Source organism: Abramis brama, assembly GCF_963993115.1.
Source record: "Abramis brama genome assembly, chromosome: 14".
In the NCBI taxonomy this organism is placed as follows: Eukaryota; Metazoa; Chordata; class Actinopteri; order Cypriniformes; family Leuciscidae; genus Abramis; species Abramis brama.
In genome coordinates, this window is record NC_139976.1 from 24878088 (window position 1) to 24905085 (window position 26998).

Here is a 26998-nt window from a genome sequence, read left to right on the forward strand (position 1 = left end):
TGTTTTTGACATGAAAGGTTACTGTGTTTAACGGGAAACCCATGGTTTCTTGGTGCTGGAACAACACATTTTTGCATAGTGATTTAACTTTACGCACGCTCTGCATTCTTTCCCTTTAGCTGGACAAAGCCCTTGATGCGGATTTGTTCCTCCACAATTTCTGCATTGGGTATTAAACATCCGTCTGCTGGCGGTTTTGAATTCAGTCTGCTGCTTTTGATTGTTGTGCAATGCATTGACAGCAGCCACTGCGTTTTACTCAATTCCTGCTGCTTGTTGTTCAGAGATTTCTAGTGTTCTGGCATGGTCTAGCAGAGCCTGTAGAGCAGAGTCAGGTCTGGTTCTCTGAGTGCTTTTCTGTACAGCCTAGACGAAGTGCAGCTTTGTACTAACTGCGCCTTTATCTCACGATTAACATCGGAAAACTTTAAGTCCTTTGTAAGCATTCAGAGTCTAGTTTGATAAGTGTCTAGGTTCTCTCCAGGTTGTACATCTTTTCTGAATTGGTAAACAAGATACTGCGTGTTCTTTTTGGAAGCGAAGTAGCCGTCTAGTTTAGTTTTTGTTTCTGCATAGCCGTCATCATCCGCAGAAAACATGTCGTAGATGTCATACACGGGTTCGCCAGCGAGGTGCAGTAATAGCGCTCTCTGTCTAGCATCGCCGGTAATATTCATTGCAACAAGAAAGTTCTCTTTCATAGGTTCACTCGATGCTGCGTAGCGATGACGCAATGGGAACGCCCTTAGGGCGGTGCTGATTGTATGAACCCGTATAGAATCACGCCAATTCATTGGCTGATGGCGCGGGCGCCTCCTCAGACTCCTCAACTTCGTTCTCCTTTCGGTGAAGCATTATGGATTTGCGTCGTTGCCAGCTTCCGTGCTCTTGCTTCATTGCAAGCGACGACCCGCACGGTAAGAATGTGAAATGTCTCGGCTTACCACATGCTCGCGAGGTTATTTTTGGCGCATCTAGCTACAAGTCCTGTGAGAATTTTAGGCTTAAGACTCTCCGGGCTTGCTTGTTTTGATAAAGATCCATCTGCTCTCCCCCGCCGCACTGCTGTTAATGATGCGGCCGAGGTCCGGGGATCGGACGCTGAGGCCTGGGGATCGGACGACGAGCTCGAGGCATTAGAAAGTGAGCAGGCCTGTTATTCCCTCTCTCACCCGGGTGCGCGCGCCTATTCTCCAGTGGAGTTTCTCCATGATTATTTATGCCCCAGCCAAGAGGCACGCGATGTGGTTTCCTTAGGATTGGAGGATGTTTTATTCACCGCAGCATCTGATTTGCAGGATTTCGGGCCCGTGGCCGATGCTCTGCTGCCCAGTGGCCAGGAAGCGCGGCCTTCTGCAGCCTATACATAGCTTGTGGATGTTTTAGCACGTGCTACTGAGAAACTTCGCATTGAGTTGCCGTGATTCTCAGTCCTCCAAGCTTGATGAGCAATTCCTGAGTGGTCAATCCACTTCGCGGCCCATTAGAAGAAAGCTGCCATTTTTCAGCGATCTTCCCTGTGAGATTTCTAGGCCCTGGAAGCAGCCTTTCTCTGCTCGGCTGACTAACGCTGCGGCTGCTTACTTCACCAACCTGGTTGGTTCTGTGGAGCAGGGCTACACGTGCATTTCCGGTGGTTGAGGACACGTTGGACACCCACCTTTCGCCTTCTTCCACTCCTTCTTGGAAGTCTCGCCCTCTTCTTCCTTCGAAGCCCTGCAGGACCACGTCCGCCCTCGTAGGCAAATCCTACATGGCAGCTGGCCAGGCAGGTATGGCGCTCCATACCATGGCGATTCTTCAGGCCTACCAAGCGGGCGTCCTTAAGGAAATGGATGAGGACGGGGGCCTCACGCCAGAAGCAGTCAAGGAACTCCACAGAGCTACCGACCTTGCGCTGCGTGCAACTAAGCACACTGCACGTGTGGTTGGGCGCACCATGGCGGGTTTTGTGGCTGTTGAGCGCCACCTATGGCTCAATCTCACTGATAATCGAGAGAAAGAGAAGGTCTTCCTACTGGATGCCCCTATCTCCCAGTCAGGCTCTTTTGGAGAGGCGGTCAATTCAGTGGTTGACAAATTCCGAACTGCTAAGACGCAGTCGGCTGCCCTTAAGCAGTTTATGCCTCGTCAACCTCCTACTCCTTCCGCAGCGCCTAGAGACCGCTTCGCACACCGGAAAGAGGCCCCTAGAAGGAGTGATGAGCCGAGACATCCCCCACCTCGCATGGCCTGGGGAGCTTGTGGCCGTCTGATGCCCCGTCAGCGTTAGACGCGTTGACCTGAGGCAGCCAACAAAACCTGCTACTTCAGCTTCGCAGGGGCGTTCCTGGTCCACGTGTCAGGAAATGGAGAGCTTCCCCCATCTCAGAAGGGAGGGACAGACTGCTGAATTGCATCTGTTTCCCCTCGAGATGCTCACTGGCAGAGCATATGAGTGGAGTGGAGCGGTGAGAATCTCAGCTCATCGCTCACGGAACTGTTCACCCCTCCGCTCCCCCGCTCAAAGCTACATCAGGCCGCTCCGCTCATTATCGCTCAGCGCTCAACGCAGTTTGCTTTGTGCTCCACTCAAATCGCCCCCCGCTCGCTCCAAAAAAGGAAAAAAATCTACATGTATATCACTTTTAGTTTAGACCACAGCCTTACCTCCTAAAGAACTAATGAGCAACAAGAACATTTTTCAAATAGAAATGTTTTATTTCAAATTACAAATTAGGCCTATGTAAGAAGGAATATAGCCTACACAAAAAATCCTGTAAAATTAAATGAATAAATGGGCCTAATAATAAAAATAAAAATTATATAAACAAAAATATACATAAAAGTTTTAAAAGTATATTAACAATTAGGCCAGAATTTTGATAAGTGAACTTTTGCGCAACGCGCACGATTCAAATTTAAATGGGCTTATATCCATTGTACACACAAACTGCTGTAAAATTAAACGAATAAATGGGCCTAATAATATAAATAAAATGTATATAAACAAAAAATATAAAAAAAATACATAAACGTTTTAAAAGTAAATTAACTATTAGGCCAAAATTCTTATAGCCTAACTGAACTTTTTGCGCGCTGCAGGATGAAAATTGAAATGGGCTTGTATCAATTGTTTGAATATTACGCTATATTTAATTTACACTTTGTTACAAGTTACCGTATTCAATTTGCTAACCTTTTGCTTTCTTCCCAGCGTGTTCACGTAGCATACTTTCATGTTTTCGAGAGATGTGTCTTTTTAGATTCCAAAATGAATCTTTACTGACCTCCTAGGGCCCATTCCCTCGCAGCCCTTGTCTTACCACCTAGCAGCGTGGAGACTTCTGCCAGGTGTGTCGTACTTGGCCCATTTCAGGCTCAGCCATCATGTAGCGGTGGGCATATGTCACAGGCTTCTGGGGCTCATGGCAGCAGCCTCTCCTGTGTTGCCCTCGGGTCTCCTTCATATGAGACCATTCCTGTGGTGGATGAAACTCAGGGGCATCTGCCCTTCTTGGTCTGCCTTCCGCCTGCTGAGAGTGTTGCGTAATTGCCTTTGCGCTCTTTGGAGGTGGAAAGACTCCCCGTTAATTTGAGCCAAATTTGAATTTTACTTCAGGGGGTCAAGATGGGTGTAGTTTGCCGTCACCAGGTTGTCACGATGGATGCCACTTTGACTGGTTGGGTTGTGGTCTTTGAGGGCAGACCGGCATGCAGTGTTTGGACGGGCGAGCTTCTCTCATGGCATCTGGCCCTGGATCATTTTCTCCCGGTCCTGATGGGCTGTCATGTCATTGTCAGGATGGACAACATGGCAGTGGTGTCCCATGTAATTCGCCAGGGAGGCTCGCGGTCGCGCACACTCTACAGGCATGCGCGCCGCCTCCTCTTTTGGGCTCAAGACAGGTTTCTTTCGCTGAGAGCAGGTCACGTTTCAGGGGACCTGAACATCACAGCGGACTTTCTGTCAAGACAGAAGCTCAAGTCGGGGGAATGGATGTTGCACCGCCAAACAGTGGCTCAAATTTGGTGCATGTTCGGCGAGACGAAGGTGGACCTCTTTGTGTCGCAGAGCTCGACACAGTGCCCCCTGTGGTTTTCGCTGTCTCATCCGACGCCTCTGGGGATAGATGCCCTCGCTCATCCGTGGCCGGAGTTGAGACTGTATACATTCCCTCCTGTCAAGCGATCAATGCATTCCCTCCGGTCAAGTCCTTTGCAGAGTGAGGGAGTGTGGAATCCGCCTCCTTCTGGCAGCCCCATTCTGGCCATCCCAGACATGGTTCTCGGAATTGAGCTCCCTGGTGGAGGGGTCCCCTTGGCAGATTCCTATAAGGAGAGATCTGCTGTCTGAGCTCTAGGGCAGGATTTGGCATCCTTGACCCGAGATATGGAGGCTGTGGGTGTGGCCGATAAGAGGCAATCGCTAGCGACAGTGGCGTCTGGTCTTCCCGCTGATGTTCAGGAGACCATTGATAATGCTTGTGCATCTTCTACTAGACGGCTGTATTTCTCTAAGTGGAAGGTTTTTGAGTCTTGGTGTTTGACAAAAGCAATGGACCCAGTCAGCTGCCCGGTTGGTTTAGTGCTGGAATTCCTGCAGGATAAATTTGTGGCTGAAGCAGCTGCTACCACCTTGAGAGTTTATGTCGTGGCTATTGCCGCCTATCGGGAGTCAGACGTTTATGCGTGGAGTTAGACACTTGAGGCCTGCACATCCTATTAGTGTCCCCAGCTGGGATTTATCAGTTGTTCTTGGAGGGGCTATTAAAGCCTCCCTTTGACCTGATTCTGACTCTCAAGGTGGCATCTTTGTTAGCGTTGGCCTCTCTCAAGCGCGTGGGGGATCTGCAGGCTCTTTCTGTGAGTGAGCCTTGTATGGAGTTTGCCCCAGGTCTTGTGAAGGTGTTTCTACGGCCTAGACCTGGTTATGTCCCCAAAGTTTTGTTGACGTCATTCCGTTCTCAAGTGGTCGTGCTTCACTCTTTCTGTCCCCCTCCTTTTTCCTCTGATGAGGAGAAGCATAATTTGCTTTGCCCTGTTTGGGCTTTAAAGGCATACGTGGACCGCTCTGGCCAGTGGCGCAAGTCGTCTCATTTACATATGATAATCCATATATGTTTCTCTAGTTTAGTGTACTGAAGTGTTCCTTTTTATTGATTTATCATTAGCATTTCTGTAAAGTAAAAATTATTATTATTTTATGCAGCCCTACAAGTATATGCCTACAAGGCACAACAAACCTGGTGTTCATATATATATATATATATATATATATGTGTGTGTGTGTGTGTGTGTGTGTGTGTGGTTTTTTTGTTGTGAATTTTAATTCGCAATTTTAACCAGACAATCACAATTAAATTTTCTTCCCCAAATCATGCAGCCCTGTAGTTTCTCTTGATATCAGCATGTTCACAGTTGTCAAAAAAAAAAAAATATATATATATATATATATATATATAAAGGTATACAGGGACCAGATGACACTGATGAGTCATGCTGACTTAAACATTCACACGAGTCTCTGTACATGAGCATGGTACAATGACGCAAACACCTTGGAAATGGGCACAAAGGTGTGTGACTGTTCACGTCTCTGTGTTTAGATCAGTGTGCTCAATAATGTGCCTTTTTGTCGCAGATGGGAGTTTTACTTACTCAAACATGTTCTGAGGGCAGAAAGGAAAATGATTGGTTTACAGCTTCAACCAATGAAACTGAAGCAAGGGCGGGGTTTAGAGGTTTGAATTTGATGTGCGCTGCGGTCTGCGGAGGGATTCTTGAGGAATAGTCGGAATAAAAGACAGATGTTCGTGGGAGAACGCATTTATTGCAAGGTAAGTGAATTTACTACTATATTTTGTTACAATTCAACATCCTCTAACGTTTACTAAGATAATAAGCGAACATTTAAAATGCACAGAACTAATATCATCATCTAAATATCGTATTGTATGCATTTTGATTTGACTGTTTCATCAGTCGACCAAAACAAAGCTGCTTATGGGGTAACTGGTGTAAAACATGCTTTTCCAATGCTACCTTGCTGTCTGTTAAATTGCTATGCGAGAACAGAACTCGTTCAAATTTTCCGCGATATTTCAACGCCGGTCAAAATGATACATCTCCCGCCTTAGCGCTTCTCTCAGGGCAGGAGCTCGATTCAAATCGCTGTTATTTTTAGTGTATTACGCGCTGCTCTCAGGGCAGGAGTACTCAATAGATTAAAATCGCTGTTATTTTTAGTGTATTACGCGCTGCTCTCAGGGCAGGAGTATAGATTCAAATCGCTGTTATTATTACGCGCTGCTCTCAGGACAGGAGTACTCAATAGATTCAAATCGCTGTTATTTTAGTGTATTACGCGCTGCTCTCAGGGCAGGAGTACTCAATACATTAAAATCGCTGTTATTTTTAGTGTATTACGCGCTGCTCTCAGGGCAGGAGTACTCAATAGATTCAAATTGCTGTTATTTTTAGTGTATTACGCGCTGCTCTCAGGGCAGGAGTACTCAATAGATTCAAATTGCTGTTATTTTTAGTGTATTACGCGCTGCTCTCAGGGCAGGAGTACTCAATAGATTCAAATTGCTTTTATTTTTAGTGTATTACGCGCTGCTCTCAGGGCAGGAGTACTCAATAGATTCAAATCGCTGTTATTTTTAGTGTATTACGCGCTGCTCTCAGGGCAGGAGTACTCAATAGATTCAAATTGCTGTTATTTTAGTGTATTATGCGCTGCTCTCAGGGCAGGAGTACTCAATACATTCAAATCGCTGTTATTTTTAGTGTATTATGCGCTGCTCTCAGGGCAGGAGTACTCAATAGATTCAAATTGCTGTTATTTTAGTGTATTATGCGCTGCTCTCAGGGCAGGAGTACTCAATACATTCAAATCGCTGTTATTTTTAGTGTATTATGCGCTGCTCTCAGGGCAGGAGTACTCAATACATTAAAATCGCTGTTATTTTTAGTGTATTACGCGCTGCTCTCAGGGCAGGAGTACTCAATAGATTCAAATTGCTGTTATTTTTAGTGTATTACGCGCTGCTCTTAGGGCAGGAGTACTCTAGATTCAAATCACTTTTAGTTTTAGTGTATTACGCGATGCTCTCAGGGCAGGAGTACTCAATAGATTAAAATCGCTGTTATTTTTAGTGTATTACTCGCTGCTCTTAGGGCAGGAGTACTCTAGATTCAAATCACTTTTAGTTTTAGTGTATTACACGCTGCTCTCAGGGCAGGAGTACTCAATAGATTCAAATCGCTGTTATTTTTAGGGTATTACGCGCTGCTCTCAGGGCAGGAGTACTCAATAGATTCAAATCGCATTTATTTTAGTGTATTACGCGCTGCTCTCAGGGCAGGAGTACTCAATAGATTCAAATCGCTGTTCTTTTAGCGCAGTACTCCATGCTGTCAGGGAAGGAGTACTCAAGAGATTCTGATTGCTTTGCATTTTCCTAGAAATGAAGTCCTGTAATATTCCTGTATTGCAGGAATATACAGTAGTATTGATACTATGTGCTGCAATAATTTTCGATACACTAAGCTCAGTTCTAGAATAATTATATTTTTCTCTATAACTAATCATTGTTAATTCTTAAAAAAAAAAAAAAAAAACATAACTCATAAAAACATTCAGTAAACATGGCTGTCAGCTCCCAGGGCATTCTTCAGGGCATCACTTTTGTAAAACTAAAGCAAAGTTCTCCCACTATACCAAAATATACAGTACAAAATACTCTTTTTTTTCTGTTTATATTTTTGCTGGTTTTATAGTCTAGTAAATCAATAGCCCTACACATTTTTAAGGGTATATTTGATTCTTTTTAATCGTTTTGTTGTCACATAAGTAGACCATTTCTTTTTGGTCTATTATTAACTTGTTCTTTTATCTCATTTTTCAGTTACCTGAATGAGCTGACAGAAACTGGATGAATAAAAGGAGCCAACACTGAAGATGCCTGATGCTACCCAGTCTATGATTAAGGCCTGGATGCAAAGATGGAGAGCGTTTGGTTCCACCTGATACAAGCGCACAATCTCAGTGTTGACTTTGTGATGCATAAATGTGATTGCAAAATGTGGATCTATGTTCAAATACTTAATTTTCCACTGAGTATTGCAGAGAAACAAAGACACTTAATTTCAGGGTTCCTAGGCAATTTTGGAAAAGTTTGGCATTTGATTTGAGTAATTTCCAAGTATGGAAAAATATTTTTGTTTCCATACTTTTCCCACCATTCTGTTTTCTAAAATATAAATTTAAGATTTTCTAAAAATACATTTATCAAAAGCAGATTGAATTCATGGCAAAAGTTTAGTGATCATTTAGAGATTGTTTGTCTTTATCATAAGCGAGTCTCTTTTGAATATCACTAAATTAATGTGCATTTACCCCTCTACCAGCAACAGATAAAGGAGCAGAATACCATTTAACTTAGTGGTCATGCAACATCAAACCTACACAGGTTATAAAGCATTTTAGGTTTCTTCTCATCCTGTTAGTGCTTATCACTTCCAGAAAACTTTTGTACTGATTGTACTGTATACCAAAAATATAATGTTTTATGAATCATTAATGTTTAATATGGTTAGAAAAATCTAGAGAGAGGATTGCAATTTTAAGTCTGTGTGGAAAAGTGCAAGATTGAAAATAATTAAAGATATTTGAAAATGAACAAAAACATTTTCTTTTACTGTTTCAATTCCCCTTTCTTACCCCAGGGTACCATTTGGAATTCCTAAAGGCAGAGGTGCTGATAGTGCTCAAGGCCTGTAGGTCAAAATGTGTGTACTTCGGGGGTCTACGAATTGTCACACCTTTTACAATGGGGGAAATTGTAATTATCTGATTAGTCGATTTGAACGTCTCACATTTGGGTTACAGACACATCGTCAAGGAAGGCATCAAATATTATAACAGTTTCTCTGTCCCTTTTATTCTCTGGCTCTCTTTCTACACCCTCTCCCTCTCTTTATATCTCTCAGGTAACACTTTACATATATGGGGGGTACAATTAATGGTATTTTGGGATGGGATAAGTTTTTATCATCACATCTATTTTGTAACTTTAAGTGTAACCATATATAGTGTCATTAGACCCTTTCAATTACATACAGTATAATGTGCTTGTCACGGTTCATAAATTCATTGTTTCCTTCGTGTCTCGTGTAACTGTTGTTTTGTGTGCCTGGGTGTGTGAGAGTGGGCGTTACCACTCATTCCGGTTGATCAGCGGTCCAGCTGATTTCATTCATCCGTCCAGCTGCAGCTCATTCACGCACCTTTAAAACCTCACCGCACTTTCCTCTCATTGTCAGATCGTTGTTTGATGTCTCCCGTGTGTGATCCTGTTCCCGTCGACGTTCCTGTTCGTGTTCCCATTCCTGTTTCTTGTTCACCTGGATTTTCGTCTTCACTTGGGTCATCACGTCTGCATCACTTCACTTCACGGACACTTCGCTGACCATCCAGTCCCTGTGTCATCAGCTGCTCACCCACTACCGGACTTTCACTTCTCATCAATAAACATACTGAGTTTTACTTGCATTATTGCTTCTGTCTTTTGTGACCATGACAGTGCTAACTAGTTTTGATTAGGTATTGACTTTGAAGTGCTACCTATTGCAAAACAATATCGTCACTCTATAGCAGCAATCTGCCACATATTTAGCTGTTGTTACAACTTGTAACAGCGCTTATTTCCGTTGTTGATATAAGTAGCAGTGGGAGGTAACAGACAAGAAATCTACAGTTTATTTAGTCATTCGGCAGTCTAGCAGCCTGAACCCCTGTAGGAAATCCATCCTTACAAAAGTATGGAATTTTGATTTCATTTAATGACTGAACAAAAATTGATTGTAAATAACTAGTTTACTAATTATATTTTTATTGAACTGTCTTTTGGTCCAATTTTGCAACAAAATAATCAATTCAAGCATAATTATGACTTTCCTTTTTTATAGTATTACAAAACATTTCCAGTGAATTAAATGTATAAAACAGAAACATATCACAAAAAAATGCAGAGCAAAGATGTAGCCTATCATTAAACTGTTGTACATTTAACTAGCTCATATCATTATTCTAAAAGGTTTTTAATTGCTTTATTATTTTTCTTTTAGACGGTTGTCACTGAACTTGAATGGGCTTCCTGTTAAACCAGGCCCAACGCTACGGGTCGCCTGGTCAAATGTCTGTCAGTTCCTCCTTAAATTCTCCAGGAGTGTAGGTATTCCGCCAAATTAATTACATAAAGATGTTGGTTTCAATGTAAGCTGATACAAAACGTAAAATGTATTTCACCTGAAAGCTTCAGTTTTGGATATTGCACAATGAACATCCTCATTTTAAAATATTTCCTGGACTATTTCTTTTGTGGAGTAAACTTGGTGCGAGGGACATTAATGAAAGCTTATTGTAATGTGGTACCAATGTAAACAAATAAAATTACTTGTAAAAATCTTAAGATCTTTAAGCTAAAATACATTTATAATGCCCTCAAAACAGCACTAAGGACACAGTTATATTGTCACATGCTTATCACAGTTAGTGCATGCTGAAGTCAATTTGAATCGGAGTACTCCTGCCCTGAGAGCAGCGCGTAATACACTAAAAATAACAGCAATTTGAATCTATTGAGTACTCCTGCCCTGAGAGCAGCGCGTAATACACTAAAAATAACAGCAATTTGAATCTATTGAGTACTCCTGCCCTGAGAGCAGCGGATAATACACTAAAAATAACAGCGATTTGAATCTATTGAGTACTCCTGCCCTGAGAGCAGCGGATAATACACTAAAAATAACAGCGATTTGAATCTATTGAGAACTCCTTCCCTGAGAGCAGCACGTAATACACTAAAAATAACAGCAATTTGAATCTATTGAGTACTCCTGCCCTGAGAGCAGCGTGTAATACACAAAAAATAAAAGCGATTTGAATCTATTGAGTACTCCTGCCCTGAGAGCAGCGCGTAATACACTAAAAATAACAGCAATTTGAATCTATTGAGTACTCCTGCCCTGAGAGCAGCGTGTAATACACTAAAAATAACAGCAATTTGAATCTATTGAGTACTCCTGCCCTGAGAGCAGCGGATAATACACTAAAAATAACAGCGATTTGAATCTATTGAGTACTCCTGCCCTGAGAGCAGCGGATAACACACTAAAAATAACAGCGATTTGAATCTATTGAGTACTCCTTCCCTGAGAGCAGCGCGTAATACACTAAAAATAACAGCAATTTGAATCTATTGAGTACTCCTGCCCTGAGAGCAGCGCGTAATACACAAAAAATAAAAGCGATTTGAATCTATTGAGCACTCCTGCCCTGAGAGCAGTGCGTAATACACTAAAAATAACAGCAATTTGAATCTATTGAGTACTCCTGCCTTGAGAGCAGCGCGTAATACACTAAAAATAACAGCAATTTGAATCTATTGAGTACTCCTGCCCTGAGAGCAGCGGATAATAAACTAAAAATAACAGCGATTTGAATCTATTGAGTACTCCTGCCCTGAGAGCAGCGGATAATACACTAAAAATAACAGCGATTTGAATCTATTGAGTACTCCTTCCCTGAGAGCAGCGCGTAATACACTAAAATAAAAGCGATTTGAATCTATTGAGTACTCCTTCCCTGAGAGCAGCGCGTAATACACTAAAAATAACAGCAATTTTAATCTATTGAGTACTCCTGCCCTGAGAGCAGCGCCGGCGCGTAATACACTAAAATAAAAGCGATTTGAATCTATTGAGTACTCCTGCCCTGAGAGCAGCGGATAATACACTAAAAATAACAGCGATTTGAACCTATTGAGTACTCCTGCCCTGAGAGCAGCGCGTAATACACTAAAAATAACAGCGATTTGAATCTATTGAGTACTCCGGCCCTGAGAGCAGCGGATAATACACTAAAAATAACAGCGATTTGAATCTATTGAGTACTCCTGCCCTGAGAGCAGCGCGTAATACACTAAAATAAAAGCGATTTGAATCTATTGAGTACTCCTGCACTGAGAGCAGCGTGTAATACACTAAAATAACAGCGATTTGAATCTATCGAGTACTCCTGCCCTGAGAGCAGCGTGTAATACACTAAAATAAAAGAGATTTGAATCTATTGAGTACTCCTGCCCTGAGAGCAGCGCGTAATACACTAAAATAACAGCGATTTGAATCTATTGAGTACTCCTGCCCTGAGAGCAGCGCGTAATACACTAAAAATAACAGCAATTTGAATCTATTGAGTACTCCTGCCCTGAGAGCAGCGGATAATACACTAAAAATAACAGCGATTTGAATCTATTGAGTACTCCTGCCCTAAGAGCAGCGGATAATACACTAAAAATAACAGCGATTTGAATCTATTGAGAACTCCTTCCCTGAGAGCAGCACGTAATACACTAAAAATAACAGCAATTTGAATCTATTGAGTACTCCTGCCCTGAGAGCAGCGTGTAATACACAAAAAATAAAAGCGATTTGAATCTATTGAGTACTCCTGCCCTGAGAGCAGCGCGTAATACACTAAAAATAACAGCAATTTGAATCTATTGAGTACTCCTGCCCTGAGAGCAGCGTGTAATACACTAAAAATAACAGCAATTTGAATCTATTGAGTACTCCTGCCCTGAGAGCAGCGGATAATACACTAAAAATAACAGCGATTTGAATCTATTGAGTACTCCTGCCCTGAGAGCAGCGGATAATACACTAAAAATAACAGCGATTTGAATCTATTGAGTACTCCTTCCCTGAGAGCAGCGCGTAATACACTAAAAATAACAGCAATTTGAATCTATTGAGTACTCCTGCCCTGAGAGCAGCGCGTAATACACAAAAAATAAAAGCGATTTGAATCTATTGAGCACTCCTGCCCTGAGAGCAGTGCGTAATACACTAAAAATAACAGCAATTTGAATCTATTGAGTACTCCTGCCTTGAGAGCAGCGCGTAATACACTAAAAATAACAGCAATTTGAATCTATTGAGTACTCCTGCCCTGAGAGCAGCGGATAATAAACTAAAAATAACAGCGATTTGAATCTATTGAGTACTCCTGCCCTGAGAGCAGCGGATAATACACTAAAAATAACAGCGATTTGAACCTATTGAGTACTCCTGCCCTGAGAGCAGCGCGTAATACACTAAAAATAACAGCGATTTGAATCTATTGAGTACTCCGGCCCTGAGAGCAGCGGATAATACACTAAAAATAACAGCGATTTGAATCTATTGAGTACTCCTGCCCTGAGAGCAGCGCGTAATACACTAAAATAAAAGCGATTTGAATCTATTGAGTACTCCTGCACTGAGAGCAGCGTGTAATACACTAAAATAACAGCGATTTGAATCTATCGAGTACTCCTGCCCTGAGAGCAGCGTGTAATACACTAAAATAAAAGAGATTTGAATCTATTGAGTACTCCTGCCCTGAGAGCAGCGCGTAATACACTAAAATAACAGCGATTTGAATCTATTGAGTACTCCTGCCCTGAGAGCAGCGCGTAATACACTAAAATAACAACGATTTGAATCTATTGAGTACTCCTGCCCTGAGAGCAGCGCGTAATACACTAAAATAAAAGCGATTTGAATCTATCGAGTACTCCTGCCCTGAGAGCAGCGTGTAATACACTAAAATAAAAGAGATTTGAATCTATTGAGTACTCCTGCCCTGAGAGCAGCGCGTAATACACTAAAATAACAGCGATTTGAATCTATCGAGTACTCCTGCCCTGAGAGCAGCGTGTAATACACTACAATAACAGCGATTTGAATCTATCGAGTACTCCTGCCCTGAGAGCAGCGCGTAATACACTAAAAATAACAGCGTTTTGAATCTATTGAGTACTCCTGCCCTGAGAGCAGCGGATAATACACTAAAAATAACAGCGATTTGAATCTATTGAGTACTCCTGCCCTGAGAGCAGCGCGTAATAAACTAAAATAACAGTGATTTCAATCTATTGAGTACTCCTGCCCTGAGAGCAGCGCGTAATACACTAAAATAAAAGCGATTTGAATCTATTGAGTACTCCTGCCCTGAGAGCAGCGTGTAATACAGTAAAAATAAAAGTGATTTGAATCTAAGTACTCCTGCCCTGAGAGCAGTGCGTAATACACTAAAATAACTGCGATTTGAATCTATTGAGTACTCCTGCCCTGAGAGCAGCGCGTAATACACAAAAATAAAAGCGATTTGAATCTATTGAGTACTCCTGCCCTGAGAGCAGCGCGTAATACACTAAAAATAACAGCGATTTTAATCTATTGAGTACTCCTGCCCTGAGAGCAGCGCGTAATACACAAAAAATAAAAGCGATTTGAATCTATTGAGTACTCCTGCCCTGAGAGCAGCGCGTAATACACTAAAAATAACAGCGATTTGAATCTATTGAGTACTCCTGCCCTGAGAGCAGCGCGTAATACACTAAAAATAACAGCAATTTGAATCTATTGAGTACTCCTGCCCTGAGAGCAGCGGATAATACACTAAAAATAACAGCGATTTGAATCTATTGAGTACTCCTTCCCTGAGAGCAGCGCGTAATACACTAAAAATAACAGCAATTTGAATCTATTGAGTACTCCTGCCCTGAGAGCAGCATGTAATACACTAAAATAAAAGCGATTTGAATCTATTGAGTACTCCTTCCCTGAGAGCAGCGCGTAATACACTAAAAATAACAGCAATTTGAATCTATTGAGTACTCCTGCCCTGAGAGCAGCGCCGGCGCGTAATACACTAAAATAAAAGCGATTTGAATCTATTGAGTACTCCTGCCCTGAGAGCAGCGGATAATACACTAAAAATAACAGCGATTTGAACCTATTGAGTACTCCTGCCCTGAGAGCAGCACGTAATACACTAAAAATAACAGCGATTTGAATCTATTGAGTACTCCTGCCCTGAGAGCAGCGGATAATACACTAAAAATAACAGCGATTTGAATCTATTGAGTACTCCTGCCCTGAGAGCTGTGCGTAATACACTAAAATAAAAGCGATTTGAATCTATTGAGTACTCCTGCACTGAGAGCAGCGTGTAATACACTAAAATAACAGCGATTTGAATCTATTCGAGTACTCCTGCCCTGAGAGCAGCGTGTAATACACTAAAATAAAAGAGATTTGAATCTATTGAGTACTCCTGCCCTGAGAGCAGCGCGTAATACACTAAAATAACAGCGATTTGAATCTATCGAGTACTCCTGCCCTGAGAGCAGCGTGTAATACACTACAATAACAGCGATTTGAATCTATTGAGTACTCCTGCCCTGAGAGCAGCGCGTAATACACTAAAAATAACAGCGATTTGAATCTATTGAGTACTCCTGGCCTGAGAGCAGCGGATAATACACTAAAAATAACAGCGATTTGAATCTATTGAGTACTCCTGCCCTGAGAGCAGTGCGTAATACACTAAAATAACAGTGATTTCAATCTATTGAGTACTCCTGCCCTGAGAGCAGCGTGTAATACAGTAAAAATAAAAGTGATTTGAATCTAAGTACTCCTGCCCTGAGAGCAGTGCGTAATACACTAAAATAACTGCGATTTGAATCTATTGAGTACTCCTGCCCTGAGAGCAGCGCGTAATACACAAAAATAAAAGCGATTTGAATCTATTGAGTACTCCTGCCCTGAGAGCAGCACGTAATACACTAAAAATAACAGCGATTTTAATCTATTGAGTACTCCTGCCCTGAGAGCAGCGCGTAATACACTAAAATAACAGCGATTTGAATCTATTGAGTACTCCTGCCCTGAGAGCAGCGGATAATACACTAAAAATAAAAGTCATTTGAATCTAGAGTACTCCTGCTCTGAAAGCAGCGCGTAATACACTAAAATAACAGCAATTTGAATCTATTGAGTACTCCTGCCCTGAGAGCAGCGCGTAATACACTAAAAATAACAGCGATTTGAATCTATTGAGTACTCCTGCCCTGAGAGCAGCGCGTAATACACTAAAAATAACAGTGATTTTAATCTATTGAGTACTCCTGCTCTGAAAGCAGCGCGTAATACACTGAAATAACAGCAATTTGAATCTATTGAGTACTCCTGCCCTGAGAGCAGCGTGTAATACACTAACATAAAAGAGATTTGAATCTATTGAGTACTCCTGCCCTGAGAGCAGCGCGTAATACACTAAAATAACAGCGATTTGAATCTATTGAGTACTCCTGCCCTGAGAGCAGCGCGTAATACACTAAAAATAACAGCGATTTTAATCTATTGAGTACTCCTGCCCTGAGAGCAGCGCGTAATACACAAAAAATAAAAGCGATTTGAATCTATTGAGAACTCCTGCCCTGAGAGCAGCGCGTAATACACTAAAAATAACAGCGATTTGAATCTATTGAGTACTCCTGCCCTGAGAGCAGCGCGTAATACACTAAAAATAACAGCAATTTGAATCTATTGAGTACTCCTGCCCTGAGAGCAGCGGATAATACACTAAAAATAACAGCGATTTGAATCTATTGAGTACTCCTGCCCTGAGAGCAGCGGATAATACACTAAAAATAACAGCGATTTGAATCTATTGAGTACTCCTTCCCTGAGAGCAGCGCGTAATACACTAAAAATAACAGCAATTTGAATCTATTGAGTACTCCTGCCCTGAGAGCAGCGTGTAATACACTAAAATAAAAGCGATTTGAATCTATTGAGTACTCCTTCCCTGAGAGCAGCGCGTAATACACTAAAAATAACAGCAATTTGAATCTATTGAGTACTCCTGCCCTGAGAGCAGCGCCAGCGCGTAATACACTAAAATAAAATCGATTTGAATCTATTGAGTACTCCTGCCCTGAGAGCAGCGGATAATACACTAAAAATAACAGCGATTTGAACCTATTGAGTACTCCTGCCCTGAGAGCAGCACGTAATACACTAAAAATAACAGCGATTTGAATCTATTGAGTACTCCTGCCATGAGAGCAGCGGATAATACACTAAAAATAACAGCGATTTGAATCTATTGAGTACTCCTGCCCTGAGAGCTGTGCATAATACACTAAAATAAAAGAGATTTGAATCTATTGAGTACTCCTGCCCTGAGAGCAGCGTGTAATACACTACAATAACAGCGATTTGAATCTATTGAGTACTCCTGCCCTGAGAGCAGCGGATAATACACTAAAAATAACAGCGATTTGAATCTATTGAGTACTCCTGCCCTGAGAGCAGCGCGTAATACACTAAAATAACAGTGATTTCAATCTATTGAGTACTCTTGCCCTGAGAGCAGCGCGTAATACACTAAAATAAAAGCGATTTGAATCTATTGAGTACTCCTGCCCTGAGAGCAGCGTGTAATACAGTAAAAATAAAAGTGATTTGAATCTAAGTACTCCTGCCCTGAGAGCAGTGCGTAATACACTAAAATAACAGCGATTTGAATCTATTGAGTACTCCTGCCCTAAGAGCAGCGCGTAATACACTAAAAATAACAGCGATTTTAATCTATTGAGTACTCCTGCCCTGAGAGCAGCGCGTAATACACTAAAATAACAGCGATTTGAATCTATTGAGTACTCCTGCCCTGAGAGCAGCGGATAATACACTAAAAATACAAGTGATTTGAATCTAGAGTACTCCTGCTCTGAAAGCAGCGCGTAATACACTAAAATAACAGCAATTTGAATCTATTGAGTACTCCTGCCCTGAGAGCAGCGCGTAATACACTAAAAATAACAGCGATTTGAATCTATTGAGTACTCCTGCCCTGAGAGCAGCGCGTAATACACTAAAAATAACAGTGATTTTAATCTATTGAGTACTCCTGCTCTGAAAGCAGCGCGTAATACACTAAAATAACAGCAATTTGAATCTATTGAGTACTCCTGCCCTGAGAGCATCGCGTAATACACTAAAAATAACAGCGATTTTAATCTATTGAGTACTCCTGCCCTGAGAGCAGCGCGTAATACACAAAAAATAACAGCGATTTTAATCTTTTGAGTACTCCTGCCCTGAGAGCAGCGCGTAATACACTAAAAATAACAGCGATTTTAATCTATTGAGTACTCCTGCCCTGAGAGCAGCGCGTAATACACTAAAAATAACAGTGATTTCAATCTATTGAGTACTCCTGCCCTGAGAGCAGCGCGTAATACACTAAAATAAAAGCGATTTGAATATATTGAGTACTCCTGCCCTGAGAGCAGCGCGTAATACACTAAAATAACAGCAATTTGAATCTATTGAGTACTCCTGCCCTGAGAGCAGCGCGTAATACACTAAAAATAACAGCGATTTGAATCTATTGAGTACTCCTGCCCTGAGAGCAGCGCGTAATACACAAAAATAAAAGCGATTTGAATCTATTGAGTACTCCTGCCCTGAGAGCAGCACGTAATACACTAAAAATAACAGCGATTTTAATCTATTGAATACTCCTGCCCTGAGAGCAGCGCGTAATACACTAAAAATAACAGCGATTTGAATCTATTGAGTACTCCTGCCCTGAGAGCAGCGGATAATACACTAAAAATAACAGCGATTTGAATCTATTGAGTACTCCTTCCCTGAGAGCAGCGCGTAATACACTAAAAATAACAGCAATTTGAATCTATTGAGTACTCCTGCCCTGAGAGCAGCGTGTAATACACTAAAATAAAAGCGATTTGAATCTATTGAGTACTCCTTCCCTGAGAACAGCGCGTAATACACTAAAAATAACAGCAATTTGAATCTATTGAGTACTCCTGCCCTGAGAGCAGCGTGTAATACACTAAAATAAAAGCGATTTGAATCTATTGAGTACTCCTTCCCTGAGAGCAGCGCGTAATACACTAAAAATAACAGCAATTTGAATCTATTGAGTACTCCTGCCCTGAGAGCAGCGCCGGCGCGTAATACACTAAAATAAAAGCGATTTGAATCTATTGAGTACTCCTGCCCTGAGAGCAGCGGATAATACACTAAAAATAACAGCGATTTGAACCTATTGAGTACTCCTGCCCTGAGAGCAGCGCGTAATACACTAAAAATAACAGCGATTTGAATCTATTGAGTACTCCTGCCCTGAGAGCAGCGGATAATACACTAAAAATAACAGCGATTTGAATCTATTGAGTACTCCTGCCCTGAGAGCAGCGCGTAATACACTAAAATAACAGTGATTTCAATCTATTGAGTACTCCTGCCCTGAGAGCAGCGCGTAATACACTAAAATAAAAGCGATTTGAATCTATTGAGTACTCCTGCCCTGAGAGCAGCGTGTAATACAGTAAAAATAAAAGTGATTTGAATCTAAGTACTCCTGCCCTGAGAGCAGTGCGTAATACACTAAAATAACTGCGATTTGAATCTATTGAGAACTCCTGCCCTGAGAGCAGCGCGTAATACACAAAAATAAAAGCGATTTGAATCTATTGAGTACTCCTGCCCTGAGAGCAGCGCGTAATACACTAAAAATAACAGCGATTTGAATCTATTGAGTACTCCTGCCCTGAGAGCAGCGCGTAATACACTAAAAATAACAGCAATTTGAATCTATTGAGTACTCCTGCCCTGAGAGCAGCGGATAATACACAAAAAATAAAACCGATTTGAATCTATTGAGTACTCCTGCCCTGAGAGCAGCGCGTAATACACTAAAAATAACAGCGATTTGAATCTATTGAGTACTCCTGCCCTGAGAGCAGCACGTAATACACTAAAAATAACAGCAATTTGAATCTATTGAGTACTCCTGCCCTGAGAGCAGCGGATAATACACTAAAAATAACAGCGATTTGAATCTATTGAGTACTCCTGCCCTGAGAGCAGCGGATAATACACTAAAAATAACAGTGATTTGAATCTATTGAGTACTCCTTCCCTGAGAGAAGCGCGTAATACACTAAAAATAACAGCAATTTGAATCTATTGAGTACTCCTGCCCTGAGAGCAGCGTGTAATACACTAAAATAAAAGCGATTTGAATCTATTTGAGTACTCCTGCCCTGAGAGCAGCGTGTAATACACTAAAATAAAAGAGATTTGAATCTATTGAGTACTCCTGCCCTGAGAGCAGCGCGTAATACACTAAAATAACTGCGATTTGAATCTATTGAGTACTCCTGCCCTGAGAGCAGCGCGTAATACACAAAAATAAAAGCGATTTGAATCTATTGAGTACTCCTGCCCTGAGAGCAGCGCGTAATACACTAAAAATAACAGCGATTTTAATCTATTGAGTACTCCTGCCCTGAGAGCAGCGCGTAATACACAAAAAATAAAAGCGATTTGAATCTATTGAGTACTCCTGCCCTGAGAGCAGCGCGTAATACACTAAAAATAACAGCGATTTGAATCTATTGAGTACTCCTGCCCTGAGAGCAGCGCGTAATACACTAAAAATAACAGCGATTTGAATCTATTGAGTACTCCTGCCCTGAGAGCAGCGGATAATACACTAAAAATAACAGCGATTTGAATCTATTGAGTACTCCTGCCCTGAGAGCAGCGCGTAATACACTAAAATAAAAGCGATTTGAATATATTGAGTACTCCTGCCCTGAGAGCAGCGCGTAATACACTAAAATAACAGCAATTTGAATCTATTGAGTACTCCTGCCCTGAGAGCAGCGCGTAATACACTAAAAATAACAGCGATTTGAATCTATTGAGTACTCCTGCCCTGAGAGCAGCGCGTAATACACAAAAATAAAAGCGATTTGAATCTATTGAGTACTCCTGCCCTGAGAGCAGCGCGTAATACACTAAAAATAACAGCGATTTTAATCTATTGAATACTCCTGCCCTGAGAGCAGCGCGGAATACACAAAAAATAAAAGCGATTTGAATCTATTGAGTACTCCTGCCCTGAGAGCAGCGCGTAATACACTAAAAATAACAGCGATTTGAATCTATTGAGTACTCGTGCCCTGAGAGCAGCGCGTAATACACTAAAAATAACAGCGATTTGAATCTATTGAGTACTCCTGCCCTGAGAGCAGCGGATAATACACTAAAAATAACAGCGATTTGAATCTATTGAGTACTCCTTCCCTGAGAGCAGCGCGTAATACACTAAAAATAACAGCAATTTGAATCTATTGAGTACTCCTGCCCTGAGAGCAGCGTGTAATACACTAAAATAAAAGCGATTTGAATCTATTGAGTACTCCTTCCCTGAGAACAGCGCGTAATACACTAAAAATAACAGCAATTTGAAACTATTGAGTACTCCTGCCCTGAGAGCAGCGTGTAATACACTAAAATAAAAGCGATTTGAATCTATTGAGTACTCCTTCCCTGAGAGCAGCGCGTAATACACTAAAAATAACAGCAATTTGAATCTATTGAGTACTCCTGCCCTGAGAGCAGCGCCGGCGCGTAATACACTAAAATAAAAGCGATTTGAATCTATTGAGTACTCCTGCCCTGAGAGCAGCGGATAATACACTAAAAATAACAGCGATTTGAACCTATTGAGTACTCCTGCCCTGAGAGCAGCGCGTAATACACTAAAAATAACAGCGATTTGAATCTATTGAGTACTCCTGCCCTGAGAGCAGCGCGTAATACACTAAAATAACAGTGATTTCAATCTATTGAGTACTCCTGCCCTGAGAGCAGCGCGTAATACACTAAAATAAAAGCGATTTGAATCTATTGAGTACTCCTGCCCTGAGAGCAGCGTGTAATACAGTAAAAATAAAAGTGATTTGAATCTAAGTACTCCTGCCCTGAGAGCAGTGCGTAATACACTAAAATAACTGCGATTTGAATCTATTGAGTACTCCTGCCCTGAGAGCAGCGCGTAATACACAAAAATAAAAGCGATTTGAATCTATTGAGTACTCCTGCCCTGAGAGCAGCGCGTAATACACTAAAAATAACAGCGATTTGAATCTATTGAGTACTCCTGCCCTGAGAGCAGCGCGTAATACACTAAAAATAACAGCAATTTGAATCTATTGAGTACTCCTGCCCTGAGAGCAGCGGATAATACACAAAAAATAAAACCGATTTGAATCTATTGAGTACTCCTGCCCTGAGAGCAGCGCGTAATACACTAAAAATAACAGCGATTTGAATCTATTGAGTACTCCTGCCCTGAGAGCAGCACGTAATACACTAAAAATAACAGCAATTTGAATCTATTGAGTACTCCTGCCCTGAGAGCAGCGGATAATACACTAAAAATAACAGCGATTTGAATCTATTGAGTACTCCTGCCCTGAGAGCAGCGGATAATACACTAAAAATAACAGTGATTTGAATCTATTGAGTACTCCTTCCCTGAGAGCAGCACGTAATACACTAAAAATAACAGCAATTTGAATCTATTGAGTACTCCTGCCCTGAGAGCAGCGTGTAATACACTAAAATAAAAGCGATTTGAATCTATTTGAGTACTCCTGCCCTGAGAGCAGCGTGTAATACACTAAAATAAAAGAGATTTGAATCTATTGAGTACTCCTGCCCTGAGAGCAGCGCGTAATACACTAAAATAACTGCGATTTGAATCTATTGAGTACTCCTGCCCTGAGAGCAACGCGTAATACACAAAAATAAAAGCGATTTGAATCTATTGAGTACTCCTGCCCTGAGAGCAGCGCGTAATACACTAAAAATAACAGCGATTTTAATCTATTGAGTACTCCTGCCCTGAGAGCAGCGCGTAATACACAAAAAATAAAAGCGATTTGAATCTATTGAGTACTCCTGCCCTGAGAGCAGCGCGTAATACACTAAAAATAACAGCGATTTGAATCTATTGAGTACTCCTGCCCTGAGAGCAGCGCGTAATACACTAAAAATAACAGCGATTTGAATCTATTGAGTACTCCTGCCCTGAGAGCAGCGGATAATACACTAAAAATAACAGCGATTTGAATCTATTGAGTACTCCTGCCCTGAGAGCAGCGGATAATACACTAAAAATAACAGCGATTTGAATCTATTGAGTACTCCTTCCCTGAGAGCAGCGCGTAATACACTAAAAATAACAGCAATTTGAATCTATTGAGTACTCCTGCCCTGAGAGCAGCGTGTAATACACTAAAATAAAAGCGATTTGAATCTATTGAGTACTCCTTCCCTGAGAGCAGCGCGTAATACACTAAAAATAACAGCAATTTGAATCTATTGAGTACTCCTGCCCTGAGAGCAGCGCCGGCGCGTAATACACTAAAATAAAAGCGATTTGAATCTATTGAGTACTCCTGCCCTGAGAGCAGCGGATAATACACTAAAAATAACAGCGATTTGAACCTATTGAGTACTCCTGCCCTGTGAGCAGCACGTAATACACTAAAAATAACAGCGATTTGAATCTATTGAGTACTCCTGCCCTGAGAGCAGCGGATAATACACTAAAAATAACGGCGATTTGAATCTATTGAGTACTCCTGCCCTGAGAGCTGTGCGTAATACACTAAAATAAAAGCGATTTGAATCTATTGAGTACTCCTGCACTGAGAGCAGCGTGTAATACACTAAAATAACAGCGATTTGAATCTATTCGAGTACTCCTGCCCTGAGAGCAGCGTGTAATACACTACAATAACAGCGATTTGAATCTATTGAGTACTCCTGCCCTGAGAGCAGCGCGTAATACACTAAAAATAATAGCGATTTGAATCTATTGAGTACTCCTGGCCTGAGAGCAGCGGATAATACACTAAAAATAACAGCGATTTGAATCTATTGAGTACTCCTGCCCTGAGAGCAGCGCGTAATACACTAAAATAACAGTGATTTCAATCTATTGAGTACTCCTGCCCTGAGAGCAGCGCGTAATACACTAAAATAAAAGCGATTTGAATCTATTGAGTACTCCTGCCCTGAGAGCAGCGTGTAATACAGTAAAAATAAAAGTGATTTGAATCTAAGTACTCCTGCCCTGAGAGCAGTGCGTAATACACTAAAATAACTGCGATTTGAATCTATTGAGTACTCCTGCCCTGAGAGCAGCGCGTAATACACAAAAATAAAAGCGATTTGAATCTATTGAGTACTCCTGCCCTGAGAGCAGCGGATAATACACTAAAAATAAAAGTGATTTGAATCTAGAGTACTCCTGCTCTGAAAGCAGCACGTAATACACTAAAATAACAGCGATTTTAATCTATTGAGTACTCCTGCCCTGAGAGCAGCGCGTAATACACTAAAATAACAGCGATTTGAATCTATTGAGTACTCCTGCCCTGAGAGCAGCGGATAATACACTAAAAATAAAAGTGATTTGAATCTAGAGTACTCCTGCTCTGAAAGCAGCGCGTAATACACTAAAAATAACAGCAATTTGAATCTATTGAGTACTCCTGCCCTGAGAGCAGCGCCGGCGCGTAATACACTAAAATAAAAGCGATTTGAATCTATTGAGTACTCCTGCCCTGAGAGCAGCGGATAATACACTAAAAATAACAGCGATTTGAACCTATTGAGTACTCCTGCCCTGTGAGCAGCACGTAATACACTAAAAATAACAGCGATTTGAATCTATTGAGTACTCCTGCCCTGAGAGCAGCGGATAATACACTAAAAATAACGGCGATTTGAATCTATTGAGTACTCCTGCCCTGAGAGCTGTGCGTAATACACTAAAATAAAAGCGATTTGAATCTATTGAGTACTCCTGCCCTGAGAGCAGCGTGTAATACACTAAAATAACAGCGATTTGAATCTATTCGAGTACTCCTGCCCTGAGAGCAGCGTGTAATACACTACAATAACAGCGATTTGAATCTATTGAGTACTCCTGCCCTGAGAGCAGCGGATAATACACTAAAAATAACAGCGATTTGAATCTATTGAGTACTCCTTCCCTGAGAGCAGCGCGTAATACACTAAAAATAACAGCAATTTGAATCTATTGAGTACTCCTGCCCTGAGAGCAGCGTGTAATACACTAAAATAAAAGCGATTTGAATCTATTGAGTACTCCTTCCCTGAGAGCAGCGCGTAATACACTAAAAATAACAGCAATTTGAATCTATTGAGTACTCCTGCCCTGAGAGCAGCGCCGGCGCGTAATACTCTAAAATAAAAGCGATTTGAATCTATTGAGTACTCCTGCCCTGAGAGCAGCGGATAATACACTAAAAATAACAGCGATTTGAACCTATTGAGTACTCCTGCCCTGAGAGCAGCGTGTAATACAGTAAAAATAAAAGTGATTTGAATCTAAGTACTCCTGCCCTGAGAGCAGTGCGTAATACACTAAAATAACTGCGATTTGAATCTATTGAGTACTCCTGCCCTGAGAGCAGCGCGTAATACACAAAAATAAAAGCGATTTGAATCTATTGAGTACTCCTGCCCTGAGAGCAGCGGATAATACACTAAAAATAAAAGTGATTTGAATCTAGAGTACTCCTGCTCTGAAAGCAGCGCGTAATACACTAAAATAACAGCGATTTTAATCTATTGAGTACTCCTGCCCTGAGAGCAGCGCGTAATACACTAAAATAACAGCGATTTGAATCTATTGAGTACTCCTGCCCTGAGAGCAGCGGATAATACACTAAAAATAAAAGTGATTTGAATCTAGATTACTCCTGCTCTGAAAGCAGCGCGTAATACACTAAAATAACAGCAATTTGAATCTATTGAGTACTCCTGCCCTGAGAGCATCGCGTAATACACTAAAAATAACAGCGATTTTAATCTATTGAGTACTCCTGCCCTGAGAGCAGCGCGTAATACACAAAAAATAACAGCGATTTCAATCTTTTGAGTACTCCTGCCCTGAGAGCAGCGCGTAATACACTAAAAATAACAGCGATTTGAATCTATTGAGTACTCCTGCCCTGAGAGCAGCGCGTAATACACTAAAATAACAGCAATTTGAATCTATTGAGTACTCCTGCCCTGAGAGCAGCGCGTAATACACTAAAAATAACAGCGATTTGAATCTATTGAGTACTCCTGCCCTGAGAGCAGCGCGTAATACACAAAAATGAAAGCGATTTGAATCTATTGAGTACTCCTGCCCTGAGAGCAGCGCGTAATACACTAAAAATAACAGCGATTTTAATTTATTGAGTACTCCTGCCCTGAGAGCAGCGTGTAATACACTAAAATAAAAGCGATTTGAATCTATTGAGTACTCCTGCCCTGAGAGCTGTGCGTAATACACTAAAATAAAAGCGATTTGAATCTATTGAGTACTCCTGCACTGAGAGCAGCGTGTAATACACTAAAATAACAGCGATTTGAATCTATTCGAGTACTCCTGCCCTGAGAGCAGCGTGTAATACACTACAATAACAGCGATTTGAATCTATTGAGTACTCCTGCCCTGAGAGCAGCGGATAATACACTAAAAATAACAGCGATTTGAATCTATTGAGTACTCCTTCCCTGAGAGCAGCGCTTAATACACTAAAAATAACAGCAATTTGAATCTATTGAGTACTCCTGCCCTGAGAGCAGCGTGTAATACACTAAAATAAAAGCGATTTGAATCTATTGAGTACTCCTTCCCTGAGAGCAGCGCGTAATACACTAAAAATAACAGCAATTTGAATCTATTGAGTACTCCTGCCCTGAGAGCAGCGCCGGCGCGTAATACACTAAAATAAAAGCGATTTGAATCTATTGAGTACTCCTGCCCTGAGAGCAGCGGATAATACACTAAATATAACAGCGATTTGAACCTATTGAGTACTCCTGCCCTGTGAGCAGCACGTAATACACTAAAAATAACAGCGATTTGAATCTATTGAGTACTCCTGCCCTGAGAGCAGCGGATAATACACTAAAAATAACGGCGATTTGAATCTATTGAGTACTCCTGCCCTGAGAGCTGTGCGTAATACACTAAAATAAAAGCGATTTGAATCTATTGAGTACTCCTGCACTGAGAGCAGCGTGTAATACACTAAAATAACAGCGATTTGAATCTATTCGAGTACTCCTGCCCTGAGAGCAGCGTGTAATACACTACAATAACAGCGATTTGAATCTATTGAGTACTCCTGCCCTGAGAGCAGCGCGTAATACACTAAAAATAATAGCGATTTGAATCTATTGAGTACTCCTGGCCTGA

General features: G+C 41.3%; 1 protein-coding gene across 2 annotated transcripts in view; it reads right to left on the reverse strand.

Moving 5' to 3' along the window:
- The window catches only part of plxdc1 (plexin domain containing 1), a 935956-nt gene that overhangs the window by 87663 nt on the left and 821295 nt on the right, over window positions 1–26998 (reverse strand). The gene's annotated exons all lie outside the window — the stretch shown is intronic.